Source organism: Thalia democratica, chromosome 8 (genome assembly GCF_965202585.1).
Source record: "Thalia democratica chromosome 8, ktThaDemo2.hap1.1, whole genome shotgun sequence".
NCBI lineage: Eukaryota > Metazoa > Chordata > Thaliacea > Salpida > Salpidae > Thalia > Thalia democratica.
In genome coordinates, this window is record NC_139172.1 from 12,143,896 (window position 1) to 12,167,052 (window position 23,157).

The window sequence follows — 23,157 nt, forward strand, 5'->3', positions numbered from 1 at the left end:
TTCAATATTTAAGTTATTTCGATTATTAGTTAAAATATTCTTTTAATAACTCATAAAGGTAACTTAATAAACGTCTTCGGTTAGAAATATTTGTTTTAAAGCATCAAAACTTCCTATGACGTCAAAACCGACTGTTTAAGACGAAATACTTGCAAAAAACATTGTTTATGGTTCATAAATTGAGTTATTTCGACTTTTGATTATAATATTGATGTAATATTATGTGCAGCTATTTTAATAAACGTCTTTAGTTAGTAATCTAACTTTACACATATTAAAAGTACTATACACGTTAAAATAGGCTGTTTGAAAAAAAATACTTGTATTAAACCCTTTTTCCTCGTACACTTTATGAATTATTTTGAGTATTGGCATTAATATTCTAGTAATATGTCATACAGCTATTTAAATAAACCCTTTCGGATAGGAATATTAGTTTTAAAATATTAAAACTCCTTTTGACGTTTAAATCGGCTATTTAAGACGTAATACTTGCAATAAACATTGTTTATCATTCAATATTAAGTTAATTCGATTATTAGTTAAAATATTCTTATGATAACTCATAAAGGTAATTTAATAAACGTCTTCGGTAAAAAATATTTGTTTTAAAGCATAAAAACTTCCATTGTCGTCAAAACCGACTGTTTAAGACGAAATACTTGCAATATTGAATAATGAATCGTTCATTATTTGAGTTATTTCTACTTTTGGTTATAATATTGGTTTAATATTATGCACAGCTAATTTAATGAACGTCTTTAGTTAGTAATCCAACTTTAAACATATTAAAAGTACTTTAGACGTTATAATAGGCTGTTTTAAACAAATCACTTGTATTAAACCCTTTTTTCTTGTACAATATATGAATTATTTTGATTATTGGCATTAATGATCAATTAACAACTAGGCAATATCACATAGCTAATTAAATAAACCTCTTTGGATAGGAATATTAGTTTTAATTTATTAAAACTCCTTTTGACGTCAAAATCGGCTGTTTAAGACGAAATACTTGCAATAAACATTGTTTATCGTTCAATATTTAAGTTATTTCGATTATTATTTAAAATATTCTTATAATAACTCATAAAGGTATCTTAATAAACGTCTTCGGTAAAAAAAAGTTGTTTTAAAGCATCAAAACTTCCTATGACGTCAATACCGACTGTTTAAGACGAAATACTTGCAAAAAACATTGTTTATCGTTCATTAATTGAGTTATTTTGTCTTTTGATTATAATATTGATGTAATATTATGCGCAGCTATTTTAATAAACGTCTTTAGTTAGTAATCCAATTTTACACATATTAAAAGTACTATACACGTTAAAATAGGCTGTTTTAAAAAAATACTTGTATTAAACCCTTTTTCTTCGTACACTTTATGAATTATTTTGAGTATTGGCATTACTAATCATGTAATATATCATACAGCTAATTAAATAAACCTCTTCGGATAGGAATATTAGTTTTAAAGTATTAAAACTCCTTTTGACGTTTAAATCGGCTATTTAAGACGAAATACTTGCAATAAACATTGTTTATCATTCAATATTTAAGTTATTTCGATTATTAGTTAAAATATTCTTGTAATAACTCATAAGGTAATTTAATAAACGTCTTCGGTAAAATATATTTGTTTTAAAGCATAAAAACTTCCTTTGTCGTCAAAACCGACTGTTTAAGACGAAATACTTGCATTATTGAATAATGAATCGTTCATTATTTGAGTTATTTCGACTTTTGGTTATAATATTGGTTTAATATTATGCACAGCTAATTTAATAAACGTCTTTAGTTAGTAATCCAACTTTAAACATATTAAAAGTACTTTAGATGTTAGAATAGGCTGTTTTAAACAAAATACTTGTATTAAACCCTTTTTTCTTGTACAATATATGAATTATTTTGATTATTGGCATTAATGATCATGTAATATATCATATAGCTAATTAAATAAACCTCTTTGAATAGGAATATAAGTTTTAATTTATTAAAACTCCTTATGACGTCAAAATCGGCTGTTTAAGACGAAATACTTGCAATAAACATTGTTTATCGTTCAATATTTAAGTTTTTTCGATTATTAGTTAAAATATTCCTGTAATAACTCGAAAAGGTAATTTAATAAACGTCTTTAGTTATTAATCCGAATTTAAAAATATTAAAAGTACTTTAGACGTTATAATAGGCTGTTTTAAACAAATCACTTGTATTAAACCCTTTTTTCTTGTACAATATATGAATTATTTTGATTATTGGCATTAATGATCAATTAACAACTAGGCAATATCACATAGCTAATTAAATAAACCTCTTTGGATAGGAATATTAGTTTTAATTTATTAAAACTCCTTTTGACGTCAAAATCTATAATCAAAAATATTTAATCAAAAATATTTAAGTTATTTCGATTATTATTTAAAATATTCTTATAATAACTCATAAAGGTAACTTAATAAACGTCTTTTGTTAAAAATATTTGTTTTAAAGCATCAAAACTTCCTATGACGTCAATACCGACTGTTTAAGACGAAATACTTGCAAAAAACATTGTTTATCGTTCATTAATTGAGTTATTTTGTCTTTTGATTATAATATTGATGTAATATTATGCGCAGCTATTTTAATAAACGTCTTTAGTTAGTAATCCAATTTTACACATATTAAAAGTACTATACACGTTAAAATAGGCTGTTTTAAAAAAAATACTTGTATTAAACCCTTTTTCTTCGTACACTTTATGAATTATTTTGAGTATTGGCATTACTAATCATGTAATATATCATACAGCTAATTAAATAAACCTCTTCGGATAGGAATATTAGTTTTAAAGTATTAAAACTCCTTTTGACGTTTAAATCGGCTATTTAAGACGAAATACTTGCAATAAACATTGTTTATCATTCAATATTTAAGTTATTTCGATTATTAGTTAAAATATTCTTGTAATAACTCATAAGGTAATTTAATAAACGTCTTCGGTAAAATATATTTGTTTTAAAGCATAAAAACTTCCTTTGTCGTCAAAACCGACTGTTTAAGACGAAATACTTGCATTATTGAATAATGAATCGTTCATTATTTGAGTTATTTCGACTTTTGGTTATAATATTGGTTTAATATTATGCACAGCTAATTTAATAAACGTCTTTAGTTAGTAATCCAATTTTAAACATATTAAAAGTACTTTAGATGTTAGAATAGGCTGTTTTAAACAAAATACTTGTATTAAACCCTTTTTTCTTGTACAATATATGAATTATTTTGATTATTGGCATTAATGATCATGTAATATATCATATAGCTAATTAAATAAACCTCTTTGAATAGGAATATAAGTTTTAATTTATTAAAACTCCTTTTGACGTCAAAATCGGCTGTTTAAGACGAAATACTTGCAATAAACATTGTTTATCGTTCAATATTTAAGTTTTTTCGATTATTAGTTAAAATATTCCTGTAATAACTCGAAAAGGTAATTTAATAAACGTCTTTAGTTATTAATCCGAATTTAAAAATATTAAAAGTACTAATGACGTTAGAATAGGCTGTTTTAAACAAAATACTAGTATTAACCTTTTTTTCTTGTACAATATATAAATTATTTTGATTATTGGCATTACTAATCATGTAATATATCATACAGCTAATCAAATAAACCTTTTCGGACAGGAATATTAGTTTTAAAGTATTAAAACTCCTTTTGACGTAGAAATCGGCTATTTAAGACGAAATACTTGCAATAAACATTGTTTATTATTTATTATTTTAGTTATTTCGATTATTAGTTAAAATATTCTTGTAATAACTCATAAAGGTAATTTAATAAACGTCTTCGGTAAAAAATATTTGTTTTAAAGCATAAAAACTTCCTTTGTCGTCAAAACCGACTGTTTAAGACGATATACTTGCATTATTGAATAATGAATCGTTCATTATTTGAGCTATTTTGACTTTTGGTTATAATATTGGTTTAATATTATGCACAGCTAATTTAATAAACGTCTTTAGTTAGTAATCCAACTTTAAACATATTAAAAGTACTTTAGATGTTATAATAGGCTGTTTTAAACAAAATACTTGTATTAAACCCTTTTTCATGTACAATATATGAATTATTTTGTTTTCTGGCATTAATGATCATGTAATATATCATATAGCTAATTAAATAAACCTCTTTGAATAGGAATATTAGTTTAAAAATATTAAAACTCCTTTTGACGTTTAAATCGGCTATTTAAGACGAATGCTTGCAATAAACATTGTTTATCGTTCAATATTTAAGTTATTTCGATTATTAGTTAAAATATTCTTGTAATAACTCATAAAGGTAATTTAAAAAACGTCTTCGGTAAAAAATTTGTTTTAAAGCATCAAAACTTCCTATGACGTCAAAACCGACTGTTTAAGAAGAAATACTTGCAAAAAACATTGTTTATCGTTCATTAATTGAGTTATGTCGACTTTTGATTATAATATTGATGTAATATTATGTGCAGCTATTTTAATAAACGTCTTTAGTTAGTAATCCAACTTTAAACATATTAAAAGTACTTTAGACGTTATAATAGGCTGTTTTAAACAAAATACTTGTATTAAACCCTTTTTTTTTGTACAATATATGAATTATTTTGGTTATTGGAATTAATGATCATGTAATATATCATATAGCTAATTAATTAAACCTCTTTGGATAAAAATATTAGTTTTAATTTATTAAAACTCCTTTTGACGTCAAAATTGGCTGTTAAAAACAAAAGACTTGAAATAAATATTGTTTATCGTAAAGTGTTTAAGTTATTCCATTTCTTGTTTATAATATTTTTGTAATATTTCGTACAGCTAATTAAATAAACGTCTTTAGTTAGTAATCCGAATTTAAAAATATTAAAAGTACTAATGACGTTAGATCAGGCTGTTTTAAACAAAATACTTGTACTAAACCCTTTTTTCTTGTACAATATATAAATTATTTTGATTATTGGCATTACTAATCATGTAATATATCATACAGCTAATTAAATTAACCTTTTCGGACAGGAATATTAGTTTTAAAGTATTAAAACTCCTTTTGACGTTGAAATCGGCTATTTAAGACGAAATACTTGCAATAAACATTGTTTATCATTCAATATTTAAGTTATTTCGATTATTAGTTAAAATATTCTTGTAATAACTCATTAAGGTAATTTAATAAACGTCTTCGGTAAAATATATTTGTTTTAAAGCATAAAAACTTCCTTTGTCGTCAAAACCGACTGTTTAAGACGAAATACTTGCATTATTGAATAATGAATCGTTCATTATTTGAGTTATTTCGACTTTTGGTTATAATATTGGTTTAATATTATGCACAGCTAATTTAATAAACGTCTTTAGTTAGTAATCCAACTTTAAACATATTAAAAGTACTTTAGATGTTATAATAGGCTGTTTTAAACAAAATACTTGTATTAAACCCTTTTTTCTTGTACAATATATGAATTATTTTGATTATTGGCATTAATGATCAATTAATATATCACATAGCTAATTAAATAAACCTCTTTGGATAGGAATATTAGTTTTAATTTATTAAAACTCCTTTTGACGTCAAAATCGACTGTTTAAGACGAAATACTTGCAATAAACATTGTTTATCGTTCAATATTTAAGTTATTTCGATTATTAGTTAAAATATTCTTGTAATAACTCATAAAGGTAACTTAATAAACGTCTTCGGTTAGAAATATTTGTTTTAAAGCATCAAAACTTCCTATGACGTCAAAACCGACTGTTTAAGACGAAATACTTGCAAAAAACATTGTTTATGGTTCATAAATTGAGTTATTTTGACTTTTGATTATAATATTGATGTAATATTATGTGCAGCTATTTTAATAAACGTCTTAAGTTAGTAATCTAACTTTACACATATTAAAAGTACTATACACGTTAAAATAGGCTGTTTTAAAAAAAATACTTGTATTAAACCCTTTTTCCTCGTACACTTTATGAATTATTTTGAGTATTGGCATTAATATTCTTGTAATATGTCATACAGCTATTTAAATAAACCTTTTCGGATAGGAATATTAGTTTTAAAATATTAAAACTCCTTTTGACGTTTAAATCGGCTATTTAAGACGTAATACTTGCAATAAACATTGTTTATCATTCAATATTGAGTTAATTCGATTATTAGTTAAAATATTCTTATAATAACTCATAAAGGTAATTTAATAAACGTCTTCGGTAAAAAATATTTGTTTTAAAGCATAAAAACTTCTTTTGTCGTCAAAACCGACTGTTTAAGACGAAATACTTGCAATATTAAATAATGAATCGTTCATTATTTGAGTTATTTCTACTTTTGGTTATAATATTGGTTTATTATTATGCACAGCTAATTTAATAAACGTCTTTAGTTAGTAATCCAACTTTAAACATATTAAAAGTACTTTAGACGTTATAATAGGCTGTTTTAAACAAAATACTTGTATTAAACCCTTTTTTTTTGTACAATATATGAATTATTTTGGTTATTGGCATTAATGATCATGTAATATATCATATAGCTAATTAAATAAACCTCTTTGGATAAAAATATTAGTTTTAATTTATTAAAACTCCTTTTGACGTCAAAATTGGCTGTTAAAAACAAAACACTTGAAATAAACATTGTTTATCGTAAAGTGTTTAAGTTATTCCATTTGTTGTTTATAATATTTTTGTAATATTTCGTACAGCTAATTAAATAAACGTCTTTAGTTAGTAATCCGATTTTAAAAATATTAAAAGTACTAATGACGTTAGAATAGGCTGTTTTAAACATAATACTTGTACTAAACCCTTTTTTCTTGTACAATATATAAATTATTTTGATTATTGGCATTACTAATCATGTAATATATCATACAGCTAATTAAATAAACCTCTTCGGATAGGAATATTAGTTTTAAAGTATTAAAACTCCTTTTGACGTTGAAATCGGCTATTTAAGACGAAATACTTGCAATAAACATTGTTTATCATTCAATATTTAAGTTATTTCGATTATTAGTTAAAATATTCTTGTAATAACTCATAAAGGTATTTTAATAATCGTCTTCGGTAAAATATATTTGTTTTAAAGCATAAAAACTTCCTTTGTCGTCAAAACCGACTGTTCAAGACGAAATACTTGCATTATTGAATAATGAATCGTTCATTATTTGAGTTATTTCGACTTTTGGTTATAATATTGGTTTAATATTATGCACAGCTAATTTAATAAACGTCTTTAGTTAGTAATCCAACTTTAAACATATTAAAAGTACTTTAGATGTTATAATAGGCTGTTTTAAACAAAATACTTGTATTAAATTCTTTTTTCTTGTACAATATATGAATTATTTTAATTATTGGCATTAATGATCATGTAATATATATATAGCTAATTAAATAAACCTCTTTGAATAGGAATATAAGTTTTAATTAATTAAAACTCCTTTTGACGTCTTAATTTTCCGTCTTAATTTTTAGTCTTAATTTTGACGTCTTCCTTTTGACGTTTTAATTTATTAAAACTCCTTTTGACGTCAAAATCGGCTGTTTAAGACGAAATACTTGCAATAAACATTGTTTATCGTTCAATATTTAAGTTATTTCGATTATTAGTTAAAATATTCTTGTAATAACTCGAAAAGGTAATTTAATAAACGTTTTAAGTTAGTAAACCGAAATTAAAAATATTAAAAGTACTAATGACGTTAGAATAGGCTGTTTTAAACAAAATACTTGTACTAAACCCTTTTTTCTTGTACAATATATAAAATATTTTGATTATTGGCATTACTAATCATGTAATATATCATACAGCTAATTAAATAAACCTCTTCGGATAGGAATATTAGTTTTAAAATATTAAAACTCCTTTTGACGTCAAAATCGGCTGTTTAAGACGAAATACTTGCAATAAACATTGTTTATCGTTCAATATTTAAGTTATTTCGATTATTAGTTAAAATATTCTTGTAATAACTCATAAAGGTAATTTAATAAAGGTCTTCGGTTGAAAATATTTTTTTTAAAGCATCAAAACTTCCTATGAGGTCAAAACCGACTGTTTAAGACGAAATACTTGCAAAAAACATTGTTTATCGTTCATTAATTGAGTTATTTCGACTTTTGATTATAATATTGGTGTAATAGTATGTGCAGCTATTTTAATAAACGTCTTTAGTTAGTAATCCAACTTTAAACATATTAAAAGTACTATACACGTTAAAATAGGCTTTTTTAAACAAAATACTTGTATTAAACCCTTTTTCCTCGTACACTTTATGAATTATTTTGAGTATTGGCATTACTAATCATGTAATATATCATACAGCTAATTAAATAAACCTCTTCGGATAGGAATATTAATTTTAAAGTATTAAAACTCCTTTTGACGTTTAAATCGGCTATTTAAGACGAAATACTTGCAATAAACATTGTTTATCATTCAATATTTAAGTTATTTCGATTATTAGTAAAAATATTCTTGTAATAACTCATAAGGTAATTTAATAAACGTCTTCGGTAAAATATATTTGTTTTAAAGCATAAAAACTTCCTTATGGTCAAAACCGACTGTTTAAGACGAAATACTTGCATTATTGAATAATGAATCGTTCATTATTTGAGTTATTTCGACTTTTGGTTATAATACTGGTTTAATATTATGCACAGCTAATTTAATAAACGTCTTTAGTTAGTAATCCAACTTTAAACATATTAAAAGTACTTTAGATGTTAGAATAGGCTGTTTTAAACAAAATACTTGTATTAAACCCTTTTTTTTTGTACAATATATGAATTATTTTGATTATTGGCATTAATGATCATGTAATATATCATATAGCTAATTAAATAAACCTCTTTGAATAGGAATATAAGTTTTAATTTATTAAAACTCCTTTTGACGTCAAAATCGGCTGTTTAAGACGAAATACTTGCAATAAACATTGTTTATCGTTCAATATTTAAGTTATTTTGATTATTAGTTAAAATATTCCTGTAATAACTCGAAAAGGTAATTTAATAAACGTCTTTAGTTAGTAATCCGAATTTAAAAATATTAAAAGTACTAATGACGTTAGAATAGGCTGTTTTAAACAAAATACTAGTACTAAACCATTTTTTCTTGTACAATATATAAATTATTTTGATTATTGGCATTACTAATCATGTAATATATCATACAGCTAATTAAATAAAGCTTTTCGGACAGGAATATTAGTTTTAAAGTATTAAAACTGCTTTTGACGTAGAAATCGGCTATTTAAGACGAAATACTTGCAATAAACATTGTTTATCATTCAATATTTTAGTTATTTCGATTATTAGTTAAAATATTCTTGTAATAACTCATAAAGGTAATTTAATAAACGTCTTCGGTAAAAAATATTTGTTTTAAAGCATAAAAACTTCCTTTGTCGTCAAAACCGACTGTTTAAGACGATATACTTGCATTATTGAATAATGAATCGTTCATTATTTGAGCTATTTTGACTTTTGGTTATAATATTGGTTTAATATTATGCACAGCTAATTTAATAAACGTCTTTAGTTAGTAATCCAACTTTAAACATATTAAAAGTACTTTAGATGTTATAATAGGCTGTTTTAAACAAAATACTTGTATTAAACCCTTTTTCATGTACAATATATGAATTATTTTGTTTATTGGCATTAATGATCATGTAATATATCATATAGCTAATTAAATAAACCTCTTTGAATAGGAATATTAGTTTAAAAATATTAAAACTCCTTTTGACGTTTAAATCGGCTATTTAAGACGAATGCTTGCAATAAACATTGTTTATCGTTCAATATTTAAGTTATTTCGATTATTAGTTAAAATATTCTTGTAATAACTCATAAAGGTAATTTAAAAAACGTCTTCGGTAAAAAATTTGTTTTAAAGCATCAAAACTTCCTATGACGTCAAAACCGACTGTTTAAGACGAAATACTTGCAAAAAACATTGTTTATCGTTCATTAATTGAGTTATGTCGACTTTTGATTATAATATTGATGTAATATTATGTTCAGCTATTTTAATAAACGTCTTTAGTTAGTAATCCAACTTTAAACATATTAAAAGTACTTTAGACGTTATAATAGGCTGTTTTAAACAAAATACTTGTATTAAACCCTTTTTTTTTGTACAATGTATGAATTATTTTGGTTATTTGAATTAATGATCATGTAATATATCATATAGCTAATTAAATAAACCTCTTTGGATAAAAATATTAGTCTTAATTTATTAAAACTCCTTTTGACGTCAAAATTGGCTGTTAAAAACAAAAGACTTGAAATAAATATTGTTTATCGTAAAGCGTTAAGTTATTCCATTTGTTGTTTATAATATTTTTGTAATATTTCGTACAGCTAATTAAATAAACGTCTTTAGTTAGTAATCCGAATTTAAAAATATTAAAAGTACTAATGACGTTAGAATAGGCTGTTTTAAACAAAATACTAGTACTAAACCCTTTTTTCTTGTACAATATATAAATTATTTTGATTATTGGCATTACTAATCATGTAATATATCATGCAGCTAATTCAATAAACATTTTCGGACAGGAATATTAGTTTTAAAGTATTAAAACTCCTTTGGACGTTGAAATCGGCTATTTAAGACGAAATACTTGCAATAAACATTGTTTATCATTCAATATTTAAGTTATTTCGATTATTAGTTAAAATATTCTTGTCATAACTCATTAAGGTAATTTAATAAACGTCTTCGGTAAAATATATTTGTTTTAAAGCATAAAAACTTCCTTTGTCGTCAAAACCGACTGTTTAAGACGAAATACTTGCATTATTGAATAATGAATCGTTCATTATTTGAGTTATTTCGACTTTTGGTTATAATATTGGTTTAATATTATGCACAGCTAATTTAATAAACGTCTTTAGTTAGTAATCCAACTTTAAACATATTAAAAGTACTTTAGATGTTATAATAGGCTGTTTTAAACAAAATACTTGTATTAAACCCTTTTTTCTTGTACAATATATGAATTGTTTTGATTATTGGCATTAATGATCAATTAATATATCACATAGCTAATTAAATAAACCTCTTTGGATAGGAATATTAGTTTTAATTTATTAAAACTCCTTTTGACGTCAAAATCGACTGTTTAAGACGAAATACTTGCAATAAACATTGTTTATCGTTCAATATTTAAGTTATTTCGATTATTAGTTAAAATATTCTTGTAATAACTCATAAAGGTAACTTAATAAACGTCTTCGGTTAGAAATATTTGTTTTAAAGCATAAAAACTTCCTATGACGTCAAAACCGACTGTTTAAGACGAAATACTTGCAAAAAACATTGTTTATGGTTCATAAATTGAGTTATTTCGACTTTTGATTATAATATTGATGTAATATTATGTGCAGCTATTTTAATAAACGTCTTAAGTTAGTAATCTAACTTTACACATATTAAAAGTACTATACACGTTAAAATAGGCTGTTTTAAAAAAAATACTTGTATTAAACCCTTTTTCCTCGTACACTTTATGAATTATTTTGAGTATTGGCATTAATATTCTTGTAATATGTCATACAGGTATTTAAATAAACCCTTTCGGATAGGAATATTAGTTTTAAAATATTAAAACTCCTTTTGACGTTTAAATCGGCTATTTAAGACGTAATACTTGCAATAAACATTGTTTATCATTCAATATTAAGTTAATTCGATTATTAGTTAAAATATTCTTATAATAACTCATAAAGGTAATTTAATAAACGTCTTCGGTAAAAAATATTTGTTTTAAAGCATAAAAACTTCTTTTGTCGTCAAAACCGACTGTTTAAGACGAAATACTTGCAATATTGAATAATGAATCGTTCATTAATTGAGTTATTTCTACTTTTGTCTATAATATTGGTTTAATATTATGCACAGCTAATTTAATAAACGTCTTTAGTTAGTAATCCAACTTTAAACATATTAAAAGTACTTTAGACGTTATAATAGGCTGTTTTAAACAAAATACTTGTATTAAACCCTTTTTTCTAGTACAATATATGAATTATTTTGGTTATTGGCATTAATGATCATGTAATATATCATATAGCTAATTAAATAAACCTCTTTGGATAAAAATATTAGTTTTAATTTATTAAAACTCCTTTTGACGTCAAAATTGGCTGTTAAAAACGAAACACTTAAATAAACATTGTTTATCGTAAAGTGTTTAAGTTATTCCATTTGTTGTTTATAATATTTTTGTAATATTTCGTACAGCTAATTAAATAAACGTCTTTAGTTAGTAATCCGAATTTAAACATATTAAAAGTACTAATGACGTTAGAATAGGCTGTTTTAAACATAATACTTGTACTAAACCCTTTTTTCTTGTACAATATATAAATTATTTTGATTATTGGCATAACTAATCATGTAATATATCATACAGCTAATTAAATAAACCTCTTCGGATAGAAATATTAGTTTTAAAGTATTAAAACTCCTTTTGACGTTGAAATCGGCTATTTAAGACGAAATACTTGCAATAAACATTGTTTATCATTCAATATTTAAGTTATTTCGATTATTAGTTAAAATAATTTTGTAATAACTCATAAAGGTATTTTAATAATCGTCTTCGGTAAAATATATTTGTTTTAAAGCATAAAAACTTCCTTTGTCGTCAAAACCGACTGTTCAAGACGAAATACTTGCATTATTGAATAATGAATCGTTCATTATTTGAGTTATTTCGACTTTTGGTTATAATATTGGTTTAATATTATGCACAGCTAATTTAATAAACGTCTTTAGTTAGTAATCCAACTTTAAACATATTAAAAGTACTTTAGATGTTATAATAGGCTGTTTTAAACAAAATACTTGTATTAAATCCTTTTTTCTTGTACAATATATGAATTATTTTAATTATTGGCATTAATGATCATGTAATATATCATATAGCTAATTAAATAAACCTCTTTGAATAGGAATATAAGTTTTAATTTATTAAAACTCCTTTTGACGTCTTAATTTTCCGTCTTAATTTTTAGTCTTAATTTTGACGTCTTCCTTTTGACGTTTTAATTTATTAAAACTCCTTTTGACGTCAAAATCGGCTGTTTAAGACGAAATACTTGCAATAAACATTGTTTATCGTTCAATATTTAAGTTATTTCGATTATTAGTTAAAATATTCTTGTAATAACTCGAAAAGGTAATTTAATAAACGTTTTTAGTTAGTAATCCGAAATTAAAAATATTAAAAGTACTAATGACGTTAGAATAGGCTGTTTTAAACAAAATACTTGTACTAAACCCTTTTTTCTTGTACAATATATAAAATATTTTGATTATTGGCATTACTAACCATGTAATATATCATACAGCTAATTAAATAAACCTCTTCGGATAGGAATATTAGTTTTAAAATATTAAAACTCCTTTTGACGTCAAAATCGGCTGTTTAAGACGAAATACTTGCAATAAACATAGTTTATCGTTCAATATTTAAGTTATTTCGATTATTAGTTAAAATATTCTTGTAATAACTCATAAAGGTAATTTAATAAAGGTCTTCGGTTGAAAATATTTTTTTTAAAGCATCAAAACTTCCTATGACGTCAAAACCGACTGTTTAAGACGAAATACTTGCAAAAAACATTGTTTATCGTTCATTAATTGAGTTATTTCGACTTTTGATTATAATATTGGTGTAATAGTATGTGCAGCTATTTTAATAAACGTCTTTAGTTAGTAATCCAACTTTAAACATATTAAAAGTACTATACACGTTAAAATAGGCTTTTTTAAACAAAATACTTGTATTAAACCCTTTTTCCTCGTACACTTTATGAATTATTTTGAGTATTGGCATTACTTATCATGTAATATATCATACAGCTAATTAAATAAACCTCTTTGAATAGGAATATAAGTTTTAATTTATTAAAACTCCTTTTGACGTCAAAATCGGCTGTTTAAGACGAAATACTTGCAATAAACATTGTTTATCGTTCAATATTTAAGTTATTTCGATTATTAGTTAAAATATTCCTGTAATAACTCGAAAAGGTAATTTAATAAACGTCTTTAGTTAGTAATCCGAATTTAAAAATATTAAAAGTACTAATGACGTTAGAATAGGCTGTTTTAAACAAAATACTAGTACTAAACCCTTTTTTCTTGTACAATATATAAATTATTTTGATTATTGGCATTACAAATCATGTAATATATCATACAGCTAATTAAATAAACCTTTTCGGACAGGAATATTAGTTTTAAAGTATTAATACTCCTTTTGACGTAGAAATCGGCTATTTAAGACGAAATACTTGCAATAAACATTGTTTATCATTCAATATTTTAGTTATTTCGATTATTAGTTAAAATATTCTTGTAATAACTCATAAAGGTAATTTAATAAACGTCTTCGGTAAAAAATATTTGTTTTAAAGCATAAAAACTTCCTTTGTCGTCAAAACCGACTGTTTAAGACGATATACTTGCATTATTGAATAATGAATCGTTCATTATTTGAGCTATTTTGACTTTTGGTTATAATATTGGTTTAATATTATGCACAGCTAATTTAATAAACGTCTTTAGTTAGTAATCCAACTTTAAACATATTAAAAGTACTTTAGATGTTTTAATAGGCTGTTTTAAACAAAATACTTGTATTAAACCCTTTTTCATGTACAATATATGAATTATTTTGTTTATTGGCATTAATGATCATGTAATATATCATATAGCTAATTAAATAAACCTCTTTGAATAGGAATATTAGTTTAAAAATATTAAAACTCCTTTTGACGTTTAAATCGGCTATTTAAGACGAATGCTTGCAATAAACCTTGTTTATCGTTCAATATTTAAGTTATTTCGATTATTAGTTAAAATATTCTTGTAATAACTCATAAAGGTAATTTAAAAAACGTCTTCGGTAAACAATTTGTTTTAAAGCATCAAAACTTCCTATGACGTCAAAACCGACAGTTTAAGACGAAATACTTGCAAAAAACATTGTTTATCGTTCATTAATTGTGTTATGTCGACTTTTGATTATAATATTGATGTAATATTATGTGCAGCTATTTTAATAAACGTCTTTCGTTAGTAATCCAACTTTAAACATATTAAAAGTACTTTAGACGTTATAATAGGCTGTTTTAAACAAAATACTTGTATTAAACCCTTTTTTTTTGTACAATGTATGAATTATATTGGTTATTGGAATTAATGATCATGTAATATATCATATAGCTAATTAAATAAACCTCTTTGGATAAAAATATTAGTTTTAATTTATTAAAACTCCTTTTGACGTCAAAATTGGCTGTTAAAAACAAAAGACTTGAAATAAATATTGTTTATCGTAAATTGTTTAAGTTATTCCATTTGTTATTTATAATATTTTTGTAATATTTCGTACAGCTAATTAAATAAACGTCTTTAGTTAGTAATCCGAACTTAAACATATTTAAAGTACTAATGACGTTAGAATAGGCTGTTTTAAACAAAATACTTGTACTAAACCCTTTTTTCTTGTACAATATATAAATTATTTTGATTATTGGCATTACTAATCATGTAATATATCATACAGCTAATTAAATAAACCTCTTCGGATAGGAATATTAGTTTTAAAGTATTAAAACTCCTTTTGACGTTGAAATCGGATATTTAAGACGAAATACTTGCAATAAACATTGTTTATCATTCAATATTTTAGTTATTTCGATTATTAGTTGAAATATTCTTGTAATAACTCATAAAGGTAATTTAATAAACGTCTTCGGTAAAATATATTTGTTTTAAAGCATAAAAACTTCCTTTGTCGTCAAAACCGACTGTTTAAGACGAGATACTTGCATTATTGAATAATGAATGGTTCATTATTTGAGTTATTTTGACTTTTGGTTATAATATTGGTTTAATATTATGCACAGCTAATTTAATAAACGTCTTTAGTTAGTAATCCAATTTTAAACATATTAAAAGTACTTATGACGTTATAATAGGCTGTTTTAAACAAAATACTTGTATTAAACCCTTTTTTCTTGTACAATATTTAAATAATTTTGATTATTGGCATTACTAACCATGTAATATATCATACAGCTAATTAAATAAACCTCTTCGGATAGGAATATTAGTTTTAAAGTATTAAAACTCCTTTTGACGTTGAAATCGGCTATTTAAGACGAAATACTTGCAATAAACATTGTTTATCATTCAATATTTAAGTTATTTCGATTATTAGTTAAAATATTCTTGTAATAACTCATAAAGGTAATTTAATAAACGTTTTCGATAAAATATATTTGTTTTAAAGCATAAAAACTTCCTTTGTCGTCAAAACCGACTGTTTAAGACGAAATACTTGCATTATTGAATAATGAATCGTTCATTATTTGAGTTATTTCGACTTTCGGTTATAATATTGGTTTAATATTATGCACAGCTAATTTAATAAACGTCTTTAGTTAGTAATCCGACATTAAACATATTAAAAGTACTTTAGATGTTATAATAGGCTGTTTTAAACAAAATACTTGTATTAAACCCTTTTTTCTTGTACAATATATGAATTATTTTGATTATTGGCATTAATAATCATGTAATATATGATATAGCTAATTAAATAAACCTCTTTGAATAGGAATATAAGTTTTAATTTATTAAAACTCCTTTTGACGTCAAAATCGGCTGTTTAAGACGAAATACTTGCAATAAACATTGTTTATCGTTCAATATTTAAGTTATTTTGATTATTAGTTAAAATATTCTTTTAAAAACTCGAAAAAGTAATTTAATAAACGTCTTTAATTAGTAATCCGATTTTAAAAATAATAAAAGTACTAATGACGTTAGAATAGGCTGTTTTAAACAAAATACTTGTACTAAACCCTTTTTTCTTGTACAATATATAAATTATTTTGATTATTGGCATTACTAATCATGTAATATATCATACAGCTAATTCAATAAACCTTTTCGGACAGGAATATTAGTTTTAAAGTATTAAAACTCCTTTGGATGTTGAAATCGGCTATTTAAGACGAAATGCTTGCAATAAACATTGTTTATCATTCAATATTTAAGTTATTTCGATTATTAGTTAAAATATTCTTGTAATAACTCATAAAGGTAATTTAATAAACGTCTTCGGTAAAATATATTTGTTTTAAAGCATAAAAACTTCCTTTGTCGTCAAAACCGACTGTTTAAGACGAAATACTTGAAATATTGAATAATGAATCGTTCATTATTTGAGTTATTTCGATTTTTGGTAATAATATTGGTTTAATATTATGCACAGCTAATTTAATCAACGTCTTTAGTTAGTAATCCAACTTTAAACATATTAAAAGTACTTTAGATGTTAGAATAGGCTGTTTTAAACAAAATACTTGTATTAAACCCTTTTTTCTTGTACAATATATGAATTATTTTGATTATTGGCATTAATAATCATGTAATATATCATTTAGCTAATTAAATAAACCTCTTCGGATAGGAATATTAGTTTTAAAATATTAAAACTCCTTTTGACGTTGAAATCGGCTATTTAAGACGAAATACTTGCAATAAACATTGTTTATCATTCAATATTTAAGTTATTTCGATTATTAGTTAAAATATTCTTGTAATAACTCATTAAGGTAATTTAATAAACGTCTTCGGTAAAATATATTTGTTTTAAAGCATAAAAACTTCCTTTGTCGTCAAAACCGACTGTTTAAGACGAAATACTTGCATAATTGAATAATGAATCGTTCATTATTTGAGTTATTTCGACTTTTGGTTATAATATTGGTTTAATATTATGCACAGCTAATTTAATAAACGTCTTTAGTTAGTAATCCAACTTTAAACATATTAAAAGTACTTTAGATGTTATAATAAGCTGTTTTAAACAAAATACTTGTATTAAACCCTTTTTTCTTGTACAATATATGAATTGTTTTGATTATTGGCATTAATGATCAATTAATATATCACACAGCTAATTAAATAAACCTCTTTGGATAGGAATATTAGTTTTAATTTATTAAAACTCCTTTTGACTTCAAAATCGACTGTTTAAGACGAAATACTTGCAATAAACATTGTTTATGGTTCATAAATTGAGTTATTTCGACTTTTGATTATAATATTGATGTAATATTATGCGCAGCTATTTTAAAAAACGTCTTAAGTTAGTAATCTAACTTTACACATATTAAAAGTACTATACACGTTAAAATAGGCTGTTTTAAAAAAAATACTTGTATTAAACCCCTTTTCCTCGTACACTTTATGAATTATTTTGAGTATTGGCATTAATGATCAATTAATATATCACATAGCTAATTAAATAAACCTCTTTGGATAGGAATATTAGTTTTAATTTATTAAAACTCCTTTTGACGTTTAAATCGGCTATTTAAGACGTAATACTTGCAATAAACATTGTTTATCATTCAATATTAAGTTAATTCGATTATTAGTTAAAATATTCTTATAATAACTCATAAAGGTAATTTAATAAACGTCTTCGGTAAAAAATATTTGTTTTAAAGCATAAAAACTTCTTTTGTCGTCAAAACCGACTGTTTAAGACGAAATACTTGCAATATTAAATAATGAATCGTTCATTATTTGAGTTATTTCTACTTTTGGTTATAATATTGGTTTATTATTATGCACAGCTAATTTAATAAACGTCTTTAGTTAGTAATCCAACTTTAAACATATTAAAAGTACTTTAGACGTTATAATAGGCTGTTTTAAACAAAATACTTGTATTAAACCCTTTTTTTTTGTACAATATATGAATTATATTGGTTATTGGCATTAACGATCATGTAATATATCATATAGCTAATTAAATAAACCTCTTTGGATAAAAATATTAGTTTTAATTTATTAAAACTCCTTTTGACGTCAAAATTGGCTGTTAAAAACGAAACACTTGAAATAAACATTGTTTATCGTAAAGTGTTTAAGTTATTCCATTTGTTGTTTATAATATTTTTGTAATATTTCGTACAGCTAATTAAATAAACGACTTTAGTTAGTAATCCGAATTTAAACATATTAAAAGTACTAATGACGTTAGAATAGGCTGTTTTAAACATAATACTTGTACTAAACCCTTTTTTCTTGTACAATATATAAATTATTTTGATTATTGGCATTACTAATCATGTAATATATCATACAGCTAATTAAATAAACCTCTTCGGATAGGAATATTAGTTTTAAAGTATTAAAACTCCTTTTGACGTTGATATCGGCTATTTAAGACGAAATACTTGCAATAAACATTGTTTATCATTCAATATTTAAGTTATTTCGATTATTATTTAAAATATTCTTGTAATAACTCATAAAGGTATTTTTTAATAATCGTCTTCGGTAAAATATATTTGTTTTAAAGCATAAAAACTTCCTTTGTCGTCAAAACCGACTGTTTAAGACGAAATACTTGCATTATTGAATAATGAATCGTTCATTATTTGAGTTATTTCGACTTTTGGTTATAATATTGGTTTAATATTATGCACAGCTAATTTAATAAACGTCTTTAGTTAGTAATCCAACTTTAAACATATTAAAAGTACTTTAGATGTTATAAAAGGCTGTTTTAAACAAAATACTTCTATTAAATTCTTTTTTCTTGTACAATATATGAATTATTTTAATTATTGGCATTAATGATCATGTAATATATCATACAGCTAATTAAATAAACCTCTTTGAATAGGAATATAAGATTTAATTTATTAAAACTCCTTTTGACGTCTTAATTTTCCGTGTTAATTTTTAGTCTTAATTTTGACGTCTTCCTTTTGACGTTTTAATTTATTAAAACTCCTTTTGACGTCAAAATCGGCTGTTTAAGACGAAATACTTGCAATAAACATTGTTTATCGTTCAATATTTAAGTTATTTCGATTATTAGTTAATATATTCTTGTAAAAACTCGAAAAGGTAATTTAATAAACGTTTTTAGTTAGTAATCCGAAATTAAAAATATTAAAAGTACTAATGACGTTAGAATAGGCTGTTTTAAACAAAATACTTGTACTAAACCCTTTTTTCTTGTACAATATATAAAATATTTTGATTATTGGCATTACTAATCATGTAATATATCATACAGCTAATTAAATAAACCTCTTCGGATAGGAATATTAGTTTTAAAATATTAAAACTCCTTTTGTCGTCAAAATTGGCTGTTTAAGACGAAATACTTGCAATAAACATTGTTTATCGTTCAATATTTAAGTTATTTCGATTATTAGTTAAAATATTCTTGTAATAACTCATAAAGGTAATTTAATAAAGGTCTTCGGTTGAAAATATTTTTTTTAAAGCATCAAAACTTCCTATGACGTCAAAACCGACTGTTTAAGACGAAATACTTGCAAAAAACATTGTTTATCGTTCATTAATTGAGTTATTTCGACTTTTGATTATAATATTGGTGTAATAGTATGTGCAGCTATTTTAATAAACGTCTTTAGTTAGTAATCCAACTTTAAACATATTAAAAGTACTATAAACGTTAAAATAGGCTGTTTTAAACAAAATACTTGTATTAAACCCTTTTTCCTCGTACACTTTATGAATTATTTTGAGTATTGGCATTAATATTCTTGTAATATGTCGTACAGCTATTTAAATAAACCTTTTCGGATAGGAATATTAGTTTTAAAATGTTATTACTCCTTTTTACGTTTAAATCGGCTATTTAAGACGAAATACTTGCAATAAACATTGTTTATCATTCAATATTATGTTAATTCTATATAATTCAATATATATTATAATTATATTATATATATATAATTATATTCAATATATAATTCAATAATAATGTTTATTCGATTATTAGTTAAAATATTCTTATAATAACTCATAAAGGTAATTTAATAAACGTCTTCGGTAAAAAATATTTGTTTTAAAGCATAAAAACTTCCTTTGTCGTCAAAACCGACTGTTTAAGACGAACTACTTGCAATATTGAATAATGAATCGTTCATTATTTGAGTTATTTCTACTTTTGGTTATAATATTGGTTTAATATTATGCATAGCTAATTTAATAAACGTCTTTAGTTAGTAATCCAACTTTAAACATATTAAAAGTACTTTAGACGTTATAATAAGCTGTTTTAAACAAAATACTTGTATTAAACCCTTTTTTTTCATACAATATATGAATTATTTTGGTTATTGGCATTAATGATCATGTAATATATCATATAGCTAATTAAATAAACCTCTTTGGATAAAAATATTAGTTTTAATTTATTAATACTCCTTTTGACGTCAAAATTGGCTGTTAAAAACGAAACACTTGAAATAAACATTGTTTATCGTAAAGTGTTTAAGTTATTCCATTTGTTGTTTATAATATTTTTGTAATATTTCGTACAGCTAATTAAATAAACGTCTTTAGATAGGAATATTAGTTTTAAAGTATTAAAACTCCTTTTGACGTTGAAATCGGCTATTTAAGACGAAATACTTGCAATAAACATTGTTTATCATTCAATATTTTAGTTATTTCGATTATTAGTTAAAATATTCTTGTAATAACTCATAAAGGTAATTTAATAAACGTCTTCGGTAAAATATATTTGTTTTAAAGCATAAAAACTTCCTTTGTCGTCAAAACCGACTGTTTAAGACGAAATACTTGCATTATTGAATAATGAATCGTTCATTATTTGAGTTATTTCGACTTTTGGTTATAATATTGGTTTAATATTATGCACAGCTAATTTAATAAACGTCTTTAGTTAGTAATCCAACTTTAAACATATTAAAAGTACTTTAGATGTTATAATAGGCTGTTTTAAACAAAATACTTGTATCAAACCCTTTTTTCTTGTACAATATATGAATTATTTTGATTATTGGCATTAATGATCATGTAATATATCATATAGCTAATTAAATAAACCTCTTTGGATAGGAATATAAGTTTTAATTTATTAAAACTCCTTTTGACGTCAAAATCGGCAGTTAAAGACGAAATACTTGCAACAAACATTGTTTATCGTTCAATATTTAAGTTAATTCGATTATAAGTTAAAATATTCTTGTAATAACTCGAAAAGGTAATTTAATAAACGTCTTTAGTTAGTAATCCAACTTTAAACATATTAAAAGTACTAATGACGTTAGAATAGGCTGTTTTAAACAAAATACTTGTACTAAACCCTTTTTTCTTGTACAATATATAAATTATTTTGATTATTCGCATTACTAATCATGTAATATATCATAAAGCTAATTAAATAAACCTCTTCGGACAGGAATATTAGTTTTAAAGTATTAAAACTCCTTTTGACGTTGAAATCGGCTATGTAAGACGAAATACTTGCAATAAACATTGTTTATCATTCAATATTTAAGTTATTTCGATTATTAGTTAAAATATTCTTGTAATAACTCATAAAGGTATTTTAATAATCGTCTTCGGTAAAATATATTTGTTTTAAAGCATAAAAACTTCCTTTGTCGTCAAAACCAACTGTTTAAGACGAAATACTTGCATTATTGAATAATGAATCGTTCATTATTTGAGCTATTTTGACTTTTGGTTATAATATTGGTTTAATATTATGCACAGCTAATTTAATAAACGTCTTTAGTTAGTAATCCAACTTTAAACATATTAAAAGTACTTATGACGTTATAATAGGCTGTTTTAAACAAAATACTTGTATTAAATCCTTTTTTCTTGTACAATATATGAATTATTTTAATTATTGTCATTAATGATCATGTAATATATCATATAGCTAATTAAATAAACCTCTTTGAATAGGAATATAAGTTTTAATTTATTAAAACTCCTTTTGACGTCTTAATTATTCCGTCTTAATTTTCCGTCTTAATTTTGACGTCTTCCTTTTGACGTTTTAATTTATTAAAACTCCTTTTGACGTCAAAATCGGCTGTTTAAGACGAAATACTTGCAATAAACATTGTTTATCGTTCAATATTTAAGTTATTTCGATTATTAGTTAAAATATTCTTGTAATAACTCATAAAGGTAATTTAATAAACGTCTTCGGTAAAAAATATTTGTTTTAAAGCATAAAAACTTCTTTTGTCGTCAAAACCGAC